The sequence below is a fragment of the Perca fluviatilis genome, chromosome 10 (genome assembly GCF_010015445.1).
Source record: "Perca fluviatilis chromosome 10, GENO_Pfluv_1.0, whole genome shotgun sequence".
NCBI classification, from domain to species: domain Eukaryota; kingdom Metazoa; phylum Chordata; class Actinopteri; order Perciformes; family Percidae; genus Perca; species Perca fluviatilis.
The window spans coordinates 580,739-598,098 of NC_053121.1; the positions used below are offsets into that span (position 1 = coordinate 580,739).

Sequence of the window (17,360 nt, forward strand, 5' to 3'; positions counted from 1 at the left end):
TTTTTCACAGATTATCTGTCTCATGTACTACTGCCAGGATATAGGGACAGTTGAGCAAATATGACACTTTTTTTTTTTTAAATAAAAGTTACCCACTGTAGCTTTAACTAGAAAAGCAACTATTGCATGCCATTGTTTCCATTTGTTGAATTTGGAGCCCAAGCTGCAGTGACCTTTGTGAGGGCTAGCGGCATTAGGCTAGTGCTATTTCTGCACTTTAAAATGTGGCTTGATCTAACTACTGCTATATAGACCTTAGCATTGATGCGTATAAGTCTTTGCAAATTACCTCAGTTCTCAATCTCAATTCAGAACATGTTTCTGTGTGAGAATGTGAACATTGCTTGACTGATCTGATTCAGTGATTCAAATGGTTCAGTTGCTTCTGTATAACTTAAAGCCCACTGTTTTGGACTAAGCTAATGGCATTATAAGGTACAGGAGGTACCAAGTTTTGGCCAATAGATACAATATGGTATAATATAGGTACAATTATGTACAATTAATGAGTTAATTCATTGTGACAATCAGGCACAGGCATCAAGTGCTGAAGTGAACAGCTCCTGGATTGATTGACCTCCACAGGACTGCTTGACAAAACTGAGTTACTTAAGAGAATCAGTCCTCCAGCCGCTAGGTATTAGGGGGAGCAGTGGTTCATGTTTAGCACAGGAACAGCACAAGGCAGCAACACATTATGCCTCCTAATGGTCATTGAATTGGATCACCAGCCACAGTCATTATTAGCCCTGTGTGTGTGTGTGTGTGTGTGTGTGTGTGTGTGTGTGTGTGTGTGTGTGTGTGTGTGTGTGTGTGTGTGTGTGTGTGTGTGTGTGTGTGTGTGTGTGCGTGTGGGCGCGCGCGTGCGTGCGTGTGCAAGGGTCAGAGACATAGAAAAAGTGCTGGAGGGAGGGAGACTAGAAGAAGATGTCCACATCACACCAAACAGCATTTCTTTGAGTTACATAGGAAGCAGTACACTCAGCATTCTTCAAAATTCGTATGTTTACCTTAATCCTTACTTCAGCATCATCAGTGATACACAGTTTCATTCTGAATACCTCTCTTCCACAGTCAGCTAGCTGTTCATGTAAATCGGGGAGATTGCTCCGCTGTCCATACATGATACATAAGCATAAAAACATACTGCACATTCAGAGCTACCCTCGAGATAAAAATGAAATGATGCATCATGGGTGATTTTGACTGGTACATTAGATCATTGATTCATACTCAGCTTGAGGAATGCTTGTAAGCCCATTGCATTATTTCATTGATCTGTTGCCAGCCCTATATAGTCAATAATAAAAAGCCTAAAGCTGTTAGAACAATGTTAATCAGATAGAAGGTCAAAGGATCATGTCACTACTATGGTTTGCTATTGTGGACCATTTGCTAATAGTTTGACTGACCACAGAACTCAATAATGGGAGACACTTGATTTGACTGAAGCCTACGGTTGCATTTGTTTCATATAAGAAGCTAAAAGCTCCACTATCTACTATACATTTTCTATTCTTAGATAGAAAACAAATGAAAGTGGATGATTTTGTTAGACAAAAGGTGCCATGGTCACACTAATCAAAAGCCATCCTGTTGGAACCATTACTCTCTCTCTACCCGAATGTCATTCTAGCCTGGCCGGTATCTGTTGTCAGATAGAGTCAGATAGAAGGATTAGGGCCTGCAGATGAAAATTAGCCTGCATTGCTAAATCTGGCACATTTACATGTTGGACTCTGTGCTCATGTTGATTAAAGATGCAGTAGGTAAGACTTATAAAACTACCTTTCTGTCATATTTGCTAAAAACTGACCCTATGTTCCAGTAGAACTACATGAATCAGGTCATTTAAAAATAAATCCAGCTCCTCTGGCACCACCTCCAGCCTGTAGTGCGATTTGCAAAAATCCACTGCTCCCTGTTCAGATGCACCAATCAGGGCCGGGGGGGCGGGGTGTCTAACTGCGTGTCAATCACTGCTCAGGCACACACATTCATTCTCCCTTGTGGGGAGAGGGGCTTAGGAGACCATTTGGGCTTTAGCAGAAAGGGGGGAGGGACTGAGAAGTCCTGGATCTTCACAATCCTACCTACAGCACCTTTAATGTGCGTTTTCCCTTAAATAAAGAAATCTAAACAAATATAGAAGGACAGATCATGGCCATTCTAAGGGCCTGTCACAAATAAACGTTTGAGAACCTTGGCCACAAAGACTTTCAAGTTCAAAGTGAACCCTTACATCTGAGAGTGACTGAATTGGAATCCTTTCAACTGGCCAAATTTTGTATGCCTTAGATTGGCCAGAGTCACCTATCTGTCTTTCTTCCTGAGAGGTTTCATTGTGGTCGCCTAATGAAAGCTTCTCCAGAACCCTATAGTGGTTTGAGCGCCAGCATGACTTTGAGTCTTTGGTGTGTGACACAGCAGTGAGAAAACTAACTTCAATGGGCTTCAAATGGAAATAATTCAGCCTTATTGTCTTAAGGCAAACCAGGAGAAGAAAAGAGAGGGAAGGATTGGCAATATTATGTCTGATATGATTGATGAGGGGAAGGACAAAGGACAGACAATATGAATTTTACCTCTTCCAGCTAAATGCCAGCAGCTTGCAGAAGTGAAGTGGAGCTGCAAGGTTAAAGAGGTGAGAAGTCTGCCATCGTCACAGGAGTGCGACCATTATCACGCAACAGCCACGGGTATTAAATTGAGTTATTTCTGCCACGTCCAGCTGCCAGCTGGAGATAAGCTCTGTTTGGCTGAACCTGCAAATTTACCAGCATCTCTTGGAACCTGTCCTCGCACGTTAATTGATGTATGTGCCTTCAGCACTGTTGCCTCTTACTAACGCAACAAAAATACTGTAGCTGTGATAAGTGGATTGGCAGAATTTGATTTCACGTCAAACTGCATTATTGTACTCTCGGGACAATGCATATGATGAGACATTGAGTGCTCACCTAAAGAATACTTAGCGCACATGTCCTTTTTTGTTGTTCAAATCCTAGATCATTTTTTTTATTGCTTTAAGAAAATGCATTATTAATATTTATTCAGGCAGAAATATGACAGGTCCCAGGTGTGAGGACTGTGTACAGATTATTTTCCATGCAGAAATAGGATAACTAAAGAAGATGTAAGGGAATCTGTGTTTTTTGGTGTAATGCATCTGTTTAGGGATTTTTCCTCCTCTCAAGCAGATGAAATATACTTATGATAATTTGAATAATTTACTGTACAATTACACTTGCATTTCATTCACATTTCCTTTTCAGTTGATACATGCCAATGAAAAAGGAGTCCTCACATTATAAAAATATTGAAACTACTATCAGTGTATTGCAACATTGTCAGAGAGAGATCAGAAGTCAGATGCTGGATGGCAGATAAATTAGATTTTTGTAATATTTGCATTAAACAAGGCAAAGAGAAGGTATTATTTTGTCAAGCAAGTCTTGTTTACCAACAAAAAGTTTAATATGTTATATGGTCTGTGATGGTCTGTTTAATAGTAATATTGTTTCTATAAATCATCTCATAGCATATCTTAAATTATTTAGCTGTAAAGTACAGCTTAGACCAGTGGTTACCAAACTTTTCTTGCCATGCCTCTCTCTGGAAGCATAAAAATAAACATTTGTTTTTTATCAGCTAGGGATTAATAAACCAAACAAAAACATGTGGAAAACTGGTAACAAAAGCATGTCCATCTCCAAATCTTGCTAACAATCTTGCACTCATGTCTTTATTCATCCCAAATCAATCAGGTTGTAGATCTTTTTCACAGCGCACATTCTGACTTGTCATAGAAGAAAAGCAAAGTGGAACTAACATTAACGTTGGCTCCGTTCCAGCAATTATAATGTTATTAGTTACACCTGTGTTTAACAAGTATAAATGTCTGCTATGAAAATGGTCTATTCACTCCACATTGGCCCCGCATGGAATGGCTCTGCATCACCTCGTCTGGCTTAGACTGATGAACGTTCAAGCCACTCTGACAACATCAAGATAGAGGTGAGTCTAACAAGCTGAAAGCCTGAAAGGTGTACAAAAGTGGCCACTTTAGAGACGATACATGTTTTTGCTTTCAGTAACAACGTGGCCTTTTCTCTGATACCACTCCCAAGCATTACATTACAATTGTGCCCCACTTTTGGTAAAGATGTTTTATTATCCATTCAACAATCTGTGTTTCCTGGTGTGTAACCCTGCAGGCTTCACCCTTCAATTGGATCTACTAAATAAAGTACGTATGTTGTTTTGCGGTGTTGCCTTACTTTAATTTCTGTCATAGTGTCTCTGTCATTTATGCCCCCAATCCCCAGGCCCAGTGACCCATAGCAAGCAATTTGGACTGACTCAAACCTGACACTTTATAGACATGGATCCGCTATAGACTCACCACACTGACGTCATGTTAGGCCGGTTACACACTGGATGCGTTGCGTGAGCGTGTCAGCTGCGAGGCGTGTCCGTTTATATTTCGGCTCCCATGTTAACAGGTTAGAGCTTACACACTGCCTGTGTGAACCGCGTGTCTCAGGCGGGGCCCGAGCTGTGCCAAAAACGCGTGCCTGCTAGAAATAGAACCGAGGCCTATTTTTCACGCGACACGCAAGCGTGTTGGAAGCGTTTCTAGGCAAAATAGAATAGGAAAAATATGTTTATATGTCGTTTAGACACAAATACATATTAATAAATGACATGTCAATGTTTGCAAGCCTCTAGGTTTTGATATAAATGCAGATATAAATGTAATTTTAAAAAAAATAAAGTGATTTTCTAATATTGCACCTGTCGATACAGAACGAAATATTTTGGAGCCTATTTTGCCGTCAATACTGCAGACGTTGTCTTTGCTGTAATCAGATCAGTGTTTATTTATGTTTAACCTGGTATTTCATTTTATCAATATCCAGACAAGGCTAGCAGCAGAAGCGCCGCGTCAGACACCTTTCTGGTATGTAAAGACATAGAGTAACTGACGAACATTTTACCTTTTTGATCAATGAAAGTCAAAGTCATATTTGCAGTTAAAACTATTGGTTCCATTTATTTCCATTAAATCTTTGTTGGGTTTCCTGACAAATCACTTCCTGTATGTGTGCCTGTGTAGTGATGTGTGTGTGTGTGTGTGTGTGTGTGTGTGTGTGTGTGTGTGTGTGTGTGTGTGTGTGTGTGTGTGTGTGTGTGTGTGTGTGTGTGGTCAAAATCTGTATGTGCTTCCAGGTTGCACCTGAGGAACCAAATATTGGTTCCTTTTTATACCAAGGGCACTAATTGGCTCTTGCAAATAGTTAAACATGTAACAATGAGTATTGATTTCAATGACCACATCAGTGATGATGATGATTATTTTATTGGTGTCTATAATGTCAAACTATCTCATGGTAACACAGAACTGTAAAAAGATTTTTTCTTTTAAATCCATCACCTCAGGTTCTGACCTCCAACTGATCAAATACCCCCAGGCCTTCTATTTCTTCAAAGGCTGTGCTGCGTTTTAAAATGTAATGAGGTATTTATCCTTTCTGTCGTGATTGGTGTTCTATTTTCCTGAATTATGTTGAACTTGATTTTTAAAGAGACTCTTGTTTAAAGACTACGCTCATTGGGTTTTAACCTTCACTCCCTGTTGTCAGGCTTAGAAGACAGACATCAAAGAAACAGTTTTGTTTTTCATTTCCATTACATTAACCTCCCTGATAATTGGCTCTGTAAAACCAGCAGGCGCAGCCCTGGCTTAAAAAAAAAAACAGTTTCATGCTTAACGCAAACAAATGTTTGAGTAGTAAATACAGTTGATATGCAAAATGATTTGAGTGTCACACATTGTGTGTTTGTATGCATTTGAACTGATTTTTCACTTCAAGATGAAGTGAGTTTTGATGTTTTAAGTCCAGGATGGGGCTGTGAACACAGATGAAGCCAAGTCAAGGTTGAGGATTTGCTTGGGAGCAGGCATAGCTACAAGGTCAGCTAGCAAGGCTAGTCCGATCTAAAACGGAGATTAGGAGTTAGAGATTAGACCCTAATGATCCTCTGGTCTGTGTGCTAAGAGCTTTAGCACAAGGACCATTAAACATATTCATGGCCTGTCCTCAAAAACAGTACGTGCACTGTAAAAACTCCAACTTAATATTCTTGACATGAAAAAGTATTTTAAGTGTTTAAGAATTAAAAATATAAATTATTAATATTTGACTAAAAAATGTAAGTCGCTCCAGCAAAAGTTGAAATTTGTATGATTCAACGGTGTTTAGTAAGTCATTACAAAATACATCATTCAGTTGGGATGCACAACTTATATGTAAATGTGCACAACAAGTGCAAAAGTTCTGATAACTCATATGTCTTTGTTGTGAAAAGCGGGAAAGCCAATTTTCCGAGTTGAAGATAGTCACTTGAAGTCATCGGATCCCCGCACTGGCTGTTTGCTGTATGGAACCTGGAGCCCACACTGGCAAGTTTTTTTCACTTAAAATATAAATTGTGTAATTTTATAATGTGATACATAAGTGGATAAAGTAGGCAGTGTTACTTTATTGACAACAGTTGGCCCAAAGCTAACGTTCGCCGCTAGCTTCTGCTTATCGTAAGCTAGCAGCCAGGTTAAAGTTAGCTGATAAATGCGGTACTTGTCTAGGCAGGTAACTTGGCTAACGTTACCGTTTAAACTTCGTAAAAGCTTTTCAGACCGGTAGCGTTAGCTAAGTTAAAATACTTGCGGGAACGTTAGCTAGCTAGTAACGTTATACATTTCTAACAGGGTCGGCTTTCGGTTGCTTAAACCTAAACACCCTAGCTAGCTAGCTCGTACCAACAGTTAAGCTATCAATTCAAGTCAGTGTTGTGGAATAGCTAGTGTTTTAAAGTAACTTTAGTACTAACGTGAGTTTATATAGTATATAGCGTGTAACAGGTAAGAAGAATAGATTGAGCTAGCTAAATCATGCTGCCTCAAGACAGACTTCCACCTGCATCTCTCTGTCTTCTGATTCAGGAGGTTTTAAAAGACCGATAGCTAGCAAAGTTAGGCCGGTTACACACTGGCTGCGTGGCGTGAGCGTGGCGTTTCTGTTGCGTGTCAGCTGTGTGGATTTTTCTATGTCTTTACACACCAGAAAGGTGTCTGACGCGGCGTTGCAACTGCTAGACTTGTCTGTACCATAATAAGGTATGGTCTGTACACATGTACCGTACTGTATGTTTCCCATTGATAAAATTAAATACCGTGTTAAACATAAATCTCTACTGATTTGATTACAGCAAAGACAACGTCGGCAGTATTGACGGCAAAATAGGCTCCAGAATATTTCCTTCTGTATTGACATGGTGCAATATTAGAAAATCTCGAGACTTTCAAACCTCAACATGTCATTTATTAATATGTATTCGTGTCTAAACGACATATAAACATCTTTTCCTATTCTATTTTGCCTGGAAACGCGTGAAAAATAGGCGTCGGTTCTATATCTAGCATGCACGCGTTTTCGGTGTGGCTCAAGCCGCGCCTGAGACGTGCGGATCACGCAGGCAGTGTGTAAGCTCTAACCTGTTAACATGGGAGCTGAAATATAAACGGACACGCCACACAGCCAGTGTGTAACCGGCCATAGAGGGGGTCTACATGAACGTTATTGCGCTTGACTGACGCGGGGCTCATCTCCTAAAATATATGTGTATGTGTACGGATCAACTGATCTGTTGCACCACAATTAATCAATGTTTTAAACTGATTAAGAACCTCATATTTAAAACAACAACTCATACTTAATTGTTTCTCTCATGCCTGTTTTTGCTTATTACCAATATATTGTAACCTTTGTCTTTCAGATTGAGTTGAATGCAATGCAAGTCCTGCAAATTCACCAACCTCAATGAAGCTGTTCTCCTGAAGCACTAGGCCTACTGCCTGTATCACAGAGGCAGGCAGAGTTCTATCGGATCACCAACAAGAACCTTCTAGACAACTTTAGAGCAGCCATTAATCAGCACACTCCAGGACTGCTTAGACTCTATCGGGCTAGGAGGCCAGTTTTTCCGTCTGAGATGGATCAACTCCTTAAGGGACTGGATGAAGAGGTGATTATTTTAGTAATCTCAGTATTTTGGAAAATGTTGACAGTTGTATTGCAAGAAATCGTGGGATTTTTTTACTGCAAGATATATAAAGATAAAATAATAAATACAAAGTTTCCAATTTAAGTTGTTTTCATAGTATCAATTAGAATTAACCCATTATACACTACCTAATGTACAGAAAAAGTAGCGACTAGGTGGTGAACAAAGTAGCACAAGTAGCAGTTAAAAAGCGTTATATATTTAAGTTTTGAGTTACCCTTAGATTTGCATTCTACTAACATTTGCTCGATGTGGAAGAAAGCAGCGGTTTACCAATACTTACCAATACAGTTAATTGTGTGATTCAGTTTTAGTCCTATGCCTAAGTAAATAAGAAAATGCAGCTGTAAAAGAAGTTGTTCAATTGTTAACTGGCCAGTCCCTTTGCTTATAGCTTTGGCTTTTCTGCATGTTACTTAGATTTTGCTTTAATGTTTTTCCTCCATCTTTTTGTGTTTCAGACCAGTGACATCACAGCACACAGACAGGCTGCAGCCTTGAAGGGCCTTCCTTTGTATATCCGTGAAAGTCACGAGAAGCTGTTCAGGAGTTGTCTGGTGAGTGATTATTAGCAACTCCTCTTCATGCTGTACTTGACTAGGATTGTTACCGAACAGTTACCACTGCCCATTTTTCCATTCCAGTTTATCTATCCACTGTTCTCCTTGCCCTCTCCTTTTTATCTAAATGCATGAAGTGTCTCAAATAGATGTACTTTGCTGTTAATATTCTTTATTTAAAGCTGCAATATTGAGAAATTTGGTTTGGTGCTCTTTAGTGCCATCTAAAAGCCCCAAAATTGCAACTGCACTGAAACGTATAGTCGTGAAACGGGTAAGAAACTCAGTCAGAAATCTGTCATCAAATCCATGTTTACTCACTAATTTATCCAGATACCTAATTTTGGAAACCTAAATTAATATTTTTTGTTAATTAGACTCTATATATCCGATATATAATAAAGCTTCTAATAGAATGTATTCATACTAAACTTGTGCTCTTTTGAAGTTATTAACGCAGCTCTCTCCTGTCAGATACACAGCACAGGGAGGTCTTATTTTCTGTCAATTCTAAAGGGAGCGTTTTATTACTTATTATAATTTGGTGATTAACAACCAAGTCTCTTCCTGTTCCATGAATTGTGCAAAAATGTTTTCTCGTTGTCTCTGCAATTTAAGATTTACGTTAGCGTCTTTGTACCGTCTTCGTTTTCTTTGCCCTCTTTGTTTGTTTATTTCCGGTACCGGCAGCTGACTGATAGGTCATCAGCATGTCCAATTGCTGAACCAAGATTGTCTCAGTCAGAAAGCTGAACGTTTAGGAAGCAGCAAACGATCCCCCGAGGCAGATAGCCGCAGTAGTGCCATCTTTTACTCTCTTACAATATATAATTAAACTGTATTTTCATTTTCAAATCTCAGTTGTTTTTTTTAACAATTTGAATATATATTCAAATTTAGAATATTCTTTGACAGCCCTACTAGATACACGCTTATAATAAGGGGAAGAAGTAAAAGTACTAATACAACATGTACATATACTCTAAAGATTCTAAAATGTTGTCAGTTTGATTTACTAATCATATGTTTGTCTTTCCTGTCTGACATCACAAGGATACTGACTCAGAAGAGGAACAGACAAAGGGCCTCATTGTGGGGATACTTACTATGAAGGATGATCAGTTAGCCATGGGGTTCCTCAAGGCTCAGTGCTTGGACCAATTCTATTCTCCTTATATATGCTTCCTCTAGGCAATATTATTAGAAAACACTCAATTAACTTTCACTGTTATGCGGATGACACCCAATTATACTTGTCAATCAAACCAGACGAAACCAGTCAGCTAGCTAAATTTCAAGCGTGCATTAAGGATATAAAATCCTGGATGACCTATAATTTTCTGATGTTAAACCCTAACAAAACTGAAGTTATTGTGCTGGGCCCTAAACACCTCCGAACTTCATTATCTAGAGATATAGCTACTCTGGATGGTGTTGCCCTGGCCTCCAGCACCACTGTTAGAAATTTAGGAGTTATCTTTGATCAGGATATATCCTTTAATGCCAATCTAAAACAAACCTCAAGAACAGCCTTTTTTCATCTTCGTAACATTGCCAAAATTAGGAATATCCTGTCTCAAAACGACGCTGAAAAACTAGTCCATGCATTTGTTACTTCCAGGCTGGACTATTGTAATTCCCTACTGTCAGGTTGCTCAAATAAGTCTCTTAAGACTCTCCAGCTGATCCAGAATGCAGCAGCGTGTTCTCACAAGAACTAAGAAAAGAGATCATATTTCTCCTGTATTAGCTTCTCTGCATTGGCTTCCTGTTGAATCCAGGATTGAGTTTAAAGTCCTTCTCTTGACCTACAAAGCTCTAAATGGTCTAGCACCATCATATCTAGAAGAGCTCCTAATACCCTATTGTCCTACTAGAGCACTGCGCTCCCAGAATGCAGAGTTACTGGTGGTACCTAGAGTCTCTAAAAGTAGAATGGGAGCCAGAGCCTTCAGTTATCAGGCTCCTCTCCTATGGAATCAGCTCCCGATCTGGGTTCGGGGGGCAGAAACTGTCACCTCATTCAAGAATGAACTTAAAACTCTCCTATTTGACAAAGCTTATAGTTAGGGAGTGAGGACTTGCAGTGTTCACCTAACTGGCCCAACTGCTTCTCTTCATAATTGTTAGATTAATAATACATAACAAAGTAGAGGGAGGCAGGCCAGCCAAGCCAGATCCGGCAGGGGGAGAGTTCTAAGCCCGAAAACGCTACCTCTCCTTATGACCTGTCTCTCTTAGTTACCTGTTATAGTTACGCTGTTATAGTCCTAGACTGCCGGGGGACTTCCTTCCTTTGACACACTGAGCTGCTCTCTCCTCTCCCTTTCTATTACTGTTACTATTACTATTACTATTACTATTTGTGTGCAGCCCGTCCCAGAAATGCTTCTTACTAATCCTAGCTTCTGGGGAGTTTACTCCCCGGAGTCCTTATGCTTTTTTTTTCCCCCAGCGTATTTCCTTGGAGAACGTTGGCACCAAGACCCTGGTTGCAGCTGTCGCCGTGGTCCTGCTGCACTCCCTGCTGAGCTCAGCGGTGCCCTGCAATGTCATGCTGCGTCCTGCTGAACCCTGCAGCTTCCCGCTACATCCAGTCACTGTTCCATTATTAATGTGACTACTATCGCCACTGTTCATCACACCCCCAACCGGCTCGTCAGACACCGCCTACCAAGAGCCTGGGTCTGTCCGAGGTTTCTTCCCAAGAGGGAGTTTTTCCTCGCCACTGTCGCACTGCTTGCTCTTGAGGGAATTACTGGAATTGTTGGAATTGTTGGGGCTTTGTAAATTATAGAGTGTGGTCTAGACCTACTCTATCTGTAAAGTGTCTCGAGATAACTTATGTTATGATTTGATACTATGAATAAAATTGAATTGAATTGAATTGAATTGATCAAAGTACAGCTCCGACAAGTTGCAAATGTAGCTGTGGTTCTAGAAGAAGACATCGTCTTCCAAGACCTCCCTGACCTGCTAACGGCCTTTGCTTTGCTCTTTGGGCTGATATGCCTTAAACTAGGGCTGTGACGGTATAGTATTTTTCTTATTGCGGTGACGAAGCAACATATCACCGGGGTATGGCGGTTAACCGCAACCCCCTTACAAGAGTAGCGTAAATTAGAGCGAGAATGGCAGGGGGCCTTAAGTGATTGACGTCAGTGCCCGTATGGAGAGCAAGCAGTAACGGAGAGCAGCGTATGAGTGCTGCTGTGAGGAAAAGCGAGAGGAAAAAGAGATAGCAAAGATGATGTAAAGTAAACAATAAAACAACAAGCTTGAGCTTCTCAAGACACAGTGGCTTTATCTGTTGTCAATACCGCCGGTAAAGTGAATGGCCGTTACCCCCCGATAAACATCGGCTTAAAGGAGAATTCTGGCCAATTTTTACGTTAATCTTGATCGCTATAGCTACGCGAGTACTTTCGATAGAAAAAACCCCGACCCGAATCAGTGCAGGTAACACGGAGAAGCTGCAGCTACGTACTACAAGCGTCCCCTGAGCTAAAACGGCAGTGCTCGGGGCAAGTTTTAGAGTGCCTTTGTGCCTCTTAACAGACACAAAATGCAATTAATATGTCTGTGCCACATGAACAGGGCCCTTACGTGTCAACAAGATGCGTTTTCAACTCAGACATTGTTTAAATTCACCTACCCTGGTCCCTATCTCGATCCTGCCGGTAGCTAGCTTGCCCTGCTAGCTGATAGCCGTTAGCTGCTAGCTGCTGCCAGCTTCTGTGATAATCATCCCAATAACAATCCACGGAGCGGCGGTGGTGTGGCTATGTCCTCCAGAGGACAGGTCATGTCACGTCTTGAAGTGTTTTCCCCCCTAAAAAAAACAGTAGTGCGGTAGTAGCTGTTAGCTGCTAGCTGCCCTCCCGTGAGTGTGTACAGCCAGATAGCTGTTAGCTGTTAGCCGTTAGCTGCTAGCTGCCGTCCGGCGAGTGTATTCAGCCAGGCATCTGTGATAATCATCCCAATAACAATCCACGGAGCGGCGATGGTGTGGCTATGTCTCCCAGTTACTGAAGGCTAGCTTTAGCTTGTGCTTGGAGCAGCAAGTTCATCTGCCTGTTTCCCCTCTGTCTGTCAGTCTCGTTCTTTCCAACTCTTGTGAGGCTAGTTCTTCGTCTGTATACTCGGGTTCGAATAAATAAGGACGACCATCAAACTCAAAAGGCTCGTCCGTGTGTTGTATATCTGCTATATTCTTCATACTCCAAGCTTCTTCCCTTATAAACAACTCCGCTTTTCACTCTTCACACACTACGCTCCAATCTGCACACTACGGTTTACCTTTTTCTGCTACAACTGAATTCCCAGGAGACAGCGCGATGCGACAGCTAAGCTTCAGTAACGCTATTACTGTGCAAGCCACAGACATCGTTTATCCCGTTTCCATGTAGTTACATAGTCACTGATATGGTCATAACCACTACAGTGCTCAATTACCTATTTTGAGGGGGGAATAATCTAAACCTTTCGCTGCGAAGGCATGATCTGTCCTATGCTGGACATCCACCAGACCACCGGGCACTCCGTGCGTAGCGTAGTGTTTCCATTTCAGCTCAATGTGAGAGTCTTTACTGTGTTTTGCTGTCATTTATGGCCACTCTGCTTTCTCTCATCTCCGTTGATCTATTCCACAGACAGTTCAGAAAGCTCTATTGTCAATAAAGTAAAAAGAAAAAAAAAGGTTTGCCGACAATGCCAAGGGCAGACGCTCTGCAGCACAGCGGTCTTAGCAGCTGAGCAGACAGAGTGCTCTGTCTAAGATAACCAATATAAGCTGCTCTGTTTAGGCTACAAAACGTGCATGCAGGCTGAGATTCAACCGTTTAGTTTTGTCAGGATTAAGCTACAAGCAGAAGGAAACTCCGCTAGCTGCTAGGCTAATGTGCAATGGTAAACACTGCAGCGCTAACGTTAATGTGTCCACGTCCACCTCAGCTCAATGGACTGTCCATCCTCATGTGCAAAGCTGAAGTTACGGGCAACTTGCGTTTTTTTTTTCTCTCCATAAACTCTTGAATGTAGGATAGAAGACAGTCGATGAGGGTAACTACACAATGATTATTGCTTTCATTATATGTCATATCACACAATATCTGTTCTCCTGTAAGTTACGCGAGCTAAAGGTAAAAAAAAAAAAAATGCGGTGATGACGTCATGACCGCGGTAGTGGCACGTCACCGCTGGTATTGCGGTGATGCGGTTATTGTCACAGCCCTACCTTAAACATTCAGGGCTAGATTTATCAAGCCGTTTGCGCCTGTTTCCAGGCGCTAATTGGTCGCAAAGACGGACATAACCGATGCGGGCTATTTACAAACAGGGCGCACTTGGGTAAAATCGCAGATTGTCGCCACATGAGCGAGAAGAGACAAGTTGCGCTTTCAATATGCGTTTGTGGGAGGGTCGTGGGGAAAGTGGGAGTTCCACCCAAAAAGGTGGGAGGATAAGCGCAAAGTGCCCCTAATTATATATTCCGTGGTATTTACAAAGACTGTCAGTAAGAGCGCGCCTCTATTCTGCGGGGGAAATTCTCCGCCTCTTTAAACCAGATGCAATCGAGTTTCCTCGTAGACCTTTATATGCCGCTGGTGAAATGGCAACAGTAATTTGAGCAAGACGAAGACATAGGCGAGGCTGAAAATATTTTTAACACAAGAATCACACTTTGTCAGTGAACACAACATCATTTAGCGTTACAGATCAAGCAGACATGCAATATTAGAGTTACTGGAAGAAATCAAAGATGAAATTGAATATCCCACTCAGCGTTCACATCCCATTCAGCAGTTGTTAAACTCCTCGCTACATTACACATACTGGCATCAGGATCATTTCAAACAGTCATAGCATCAAGAAAAGGAAGGTTAGATATAGACCTATATCTAACCTTCCTTTTCTATCCAAGATCCTTGAGAAGGTGGTTGCTAATCAGTTATGCGATTTTCTACATAGCAACAGTTTATTTGATGACTTTCAATCAGGATTTAGAAAGAATCATAGCACAGAGACGGCACTGGTGAAAATTACTAACGACCTTTTAACTGCTGCAGACAAAGGTCTTGTCTCCATTCTTGTTTTACTAGATCTTAGTGCTGCATTTGACACAATTGACCATTCAATCCTGTTACAGAGATTGGAACACTTGGTTGGCATTAAAGGAATTGCTCTGAGTTGGTTTAGGTCCTATTTCTCTGATCGATCTCAATTTGTGAATGTTAATGATAAATCCTCCAAGTACGCTAAAGTTAGCCATGGGGTTCCTCAAGGCTCAGTGCTTGGACCAATTCTATTCTCCTTATATATGCTTCCTCTAGGCAATATTATTAGAAAACACTCAATTAACTTTCACTGTTATGCGGATGACACCCAATTATACTTGTCAATCAAACCAGACGAAATCAGTCAGCTAGCAAAATTTCAAGAGTGCATTAAGGATATAAAATCCTGGATGACCTATAATTTTCTGATGTTAAACCCTAACAAAACTGAAGTTATTGTGCTGGGCCCTAAACACCTCCGAACTTCATTATCTAGAGATATAGCTACTCTGGATGGTGTTGCCCTGGCCTCCAGCACCACTGTTAGAAATTTAGGAGTTATCTTTGATCAGGATATATCCTTTAATGCCAATCTAAAACAAACCTCAAGAACAGCCTTTTTTCATCTTCGTAACATTGCCAAAATTAGGAATATCCTGTCTCAAAACGACGCTGAAAAACTAGTCCATGCATTTGTTACTTCCAGGCTGGACTATTGTAATTCCCTACTGTCAGGTTGCTCAAATAAGTCTCTTAAGACTCTCCAGCTGATCCAGAATGCTGCAGCGCTGTTCTCCACAAGAACTAAGAAAAGAGATCATATTTCTCCTGTATTAGCTTCTCTGCATTGGCTTCCTGTTGAATCCAGGATTGAGTTTAAAGTCCTTCTCTTGACCTACAAAGCTCTAAATGGTCTAGCACCATCATATCTAGAAGAGCTCCTAATACCCTATTGTCCCACTAGAACACTGCGCTCCCAGAATGCAGAGTTACTGGTGGTACCTAGAGTCTCTAAAAGTAGAATGGGAGCTAGAGCCTTCAGTTATCAGGCTCCTCTCCTATGGAACCAGCTCCCGATCTGGGTTCGGGGGGCAGAAACTGTCACCTCATTCAAGAATGAACTTAAAACTCTCCTATTTGATAAAGCTTATAGTTAGGGGTGAGGAGTTGCAGTGTTCACCTAACTGGCCCAACTGCTTCTCTTCATAATTGTTAGATTAATAATACATAACAAAGTAGAGGGAGGCAGGCCAGCCAAGCGAGATCCGACGGGGAGAGTTCTAAGCCCGAAAAAGCTACCTCTCCTTATGACCTGTCTCTCTTAGTTACCTGTTATAGTTACGCTGTTATAGTCCTAGACTGCCGGGGGACTTCCTTCCTTTGACACACTGAGCTGCTCTCTCCTCTCCCTTTCTATTACTGTTTCTATTACGTTACTATTACTATTACTATTTGTGCGCAGCCCGTCCCAGAAATGCTTGTTACTAATCCTAGCTTCTGGGGAGTTTACTCCCCGGAGTCCTTATGCTTTTTTTCCCCCAGCGTATTTCCTTGGAGAACGTTGGCACCAAGACCCTGGTTGCAGCTGTCGCCGTGGTCCTGCTGCACTCCCTGCTGAGCTCAGCGATGCCCTGCAATGTCATGCTGCGTCCTGCTGAACCCTGCAGCTTCCCGCTACATCCAGTCACAGTTCCATTATTAATGTGACTACTATCGCCACTGTTCATCACACCCCCAACCGGCTCGTCAGACACCGCCTACCAAGAGCCTGGGTCTGTCCGAGGTTTCTTCCCAAGAGGGAGTTTTTCCTCGCCACTGTCGCACTGCTTGCTCTTGAGGGAATTACTGGAATTGTTGGAATTGTTGGGGCTTTGTAAATTATAGAGTGTGGTCTAGACCTACTCTATCTGTAAAGTGTCTCGAGATAACTTATGTTATGATTTGATACTATAAATAAAATTGAATTGAATTGAATTGAATCAGCAGTGGGAATATCGCAGTCTGCACTCAGCCATATCATAGCACCAGTACCGCTTTGCTACAGCGCAATTTACGGTATAGTTGGCGGAGAAAGACGCTGATTGCCTGATGGGTGTCAGGGTTGATAAATACTACGCAAAATGTGGAAGCATAGCGTGCGCTATTACCGAACTCGCATAAACAGACGCAGCGCAAACTGCGCTAGTGTTAGTAAATCTAGCCCTCAGTTTCCCAAGGAACTGAGGTACACCTTCAAAACATTTCAGAAGGTATTCTTGGAGCATGGAACAGATCTCTGTGCAGGAGTCAGATCCCTCAAAAACAAACTCCTTCAGTAATCCCTTGTTTCGGCTTCTAATGTTGGGCTGCAAGAGGCAGATCCCTCGAGAACAAATGCGTTAAGTTATCCAGTGTGACAGCTTCTAATGTTGGGCCATGTTTTAATTGTTAATGTGGACTGATATAAATCTCCAATATCTGAGATGAATCCTATCTTTACTGGTTTTATTCTGTCCCCCTTTTATCGCTTCTTTCATCTTTACACTGCTGCTCTTCATCCTCCTCCTTTTATTTCTCTTTACCTCTCTCATCTCATTTACTCTCCATCTTTACTCTCTTCTCAGTCTGTCAGCCTAAC

The 17,360-nt window shown here is 41.5% G+C and overlaps 1 long non-coding RNA gene across 1 annotated transcript; it reads left to right on the forward strand.

Moving 5' to 3' along the window:
* The first annotated feature begins 4,932 nt into the window (after positions 1-4,932).
* Positions 4,933-6,460, forward strand: LOC120567127. Its single transcript, XR_005640523.1, has 3 exons — positions 4,933-4,963; positions 5,443-5,521; positions 6,373-6,460. It is a non-coding gene; the product is annotated as an uncharacterized LOC120567127 (long non-coding RNA).
* Positions 6,461-17,360: the final 10,900 nt, after the last annotated feature.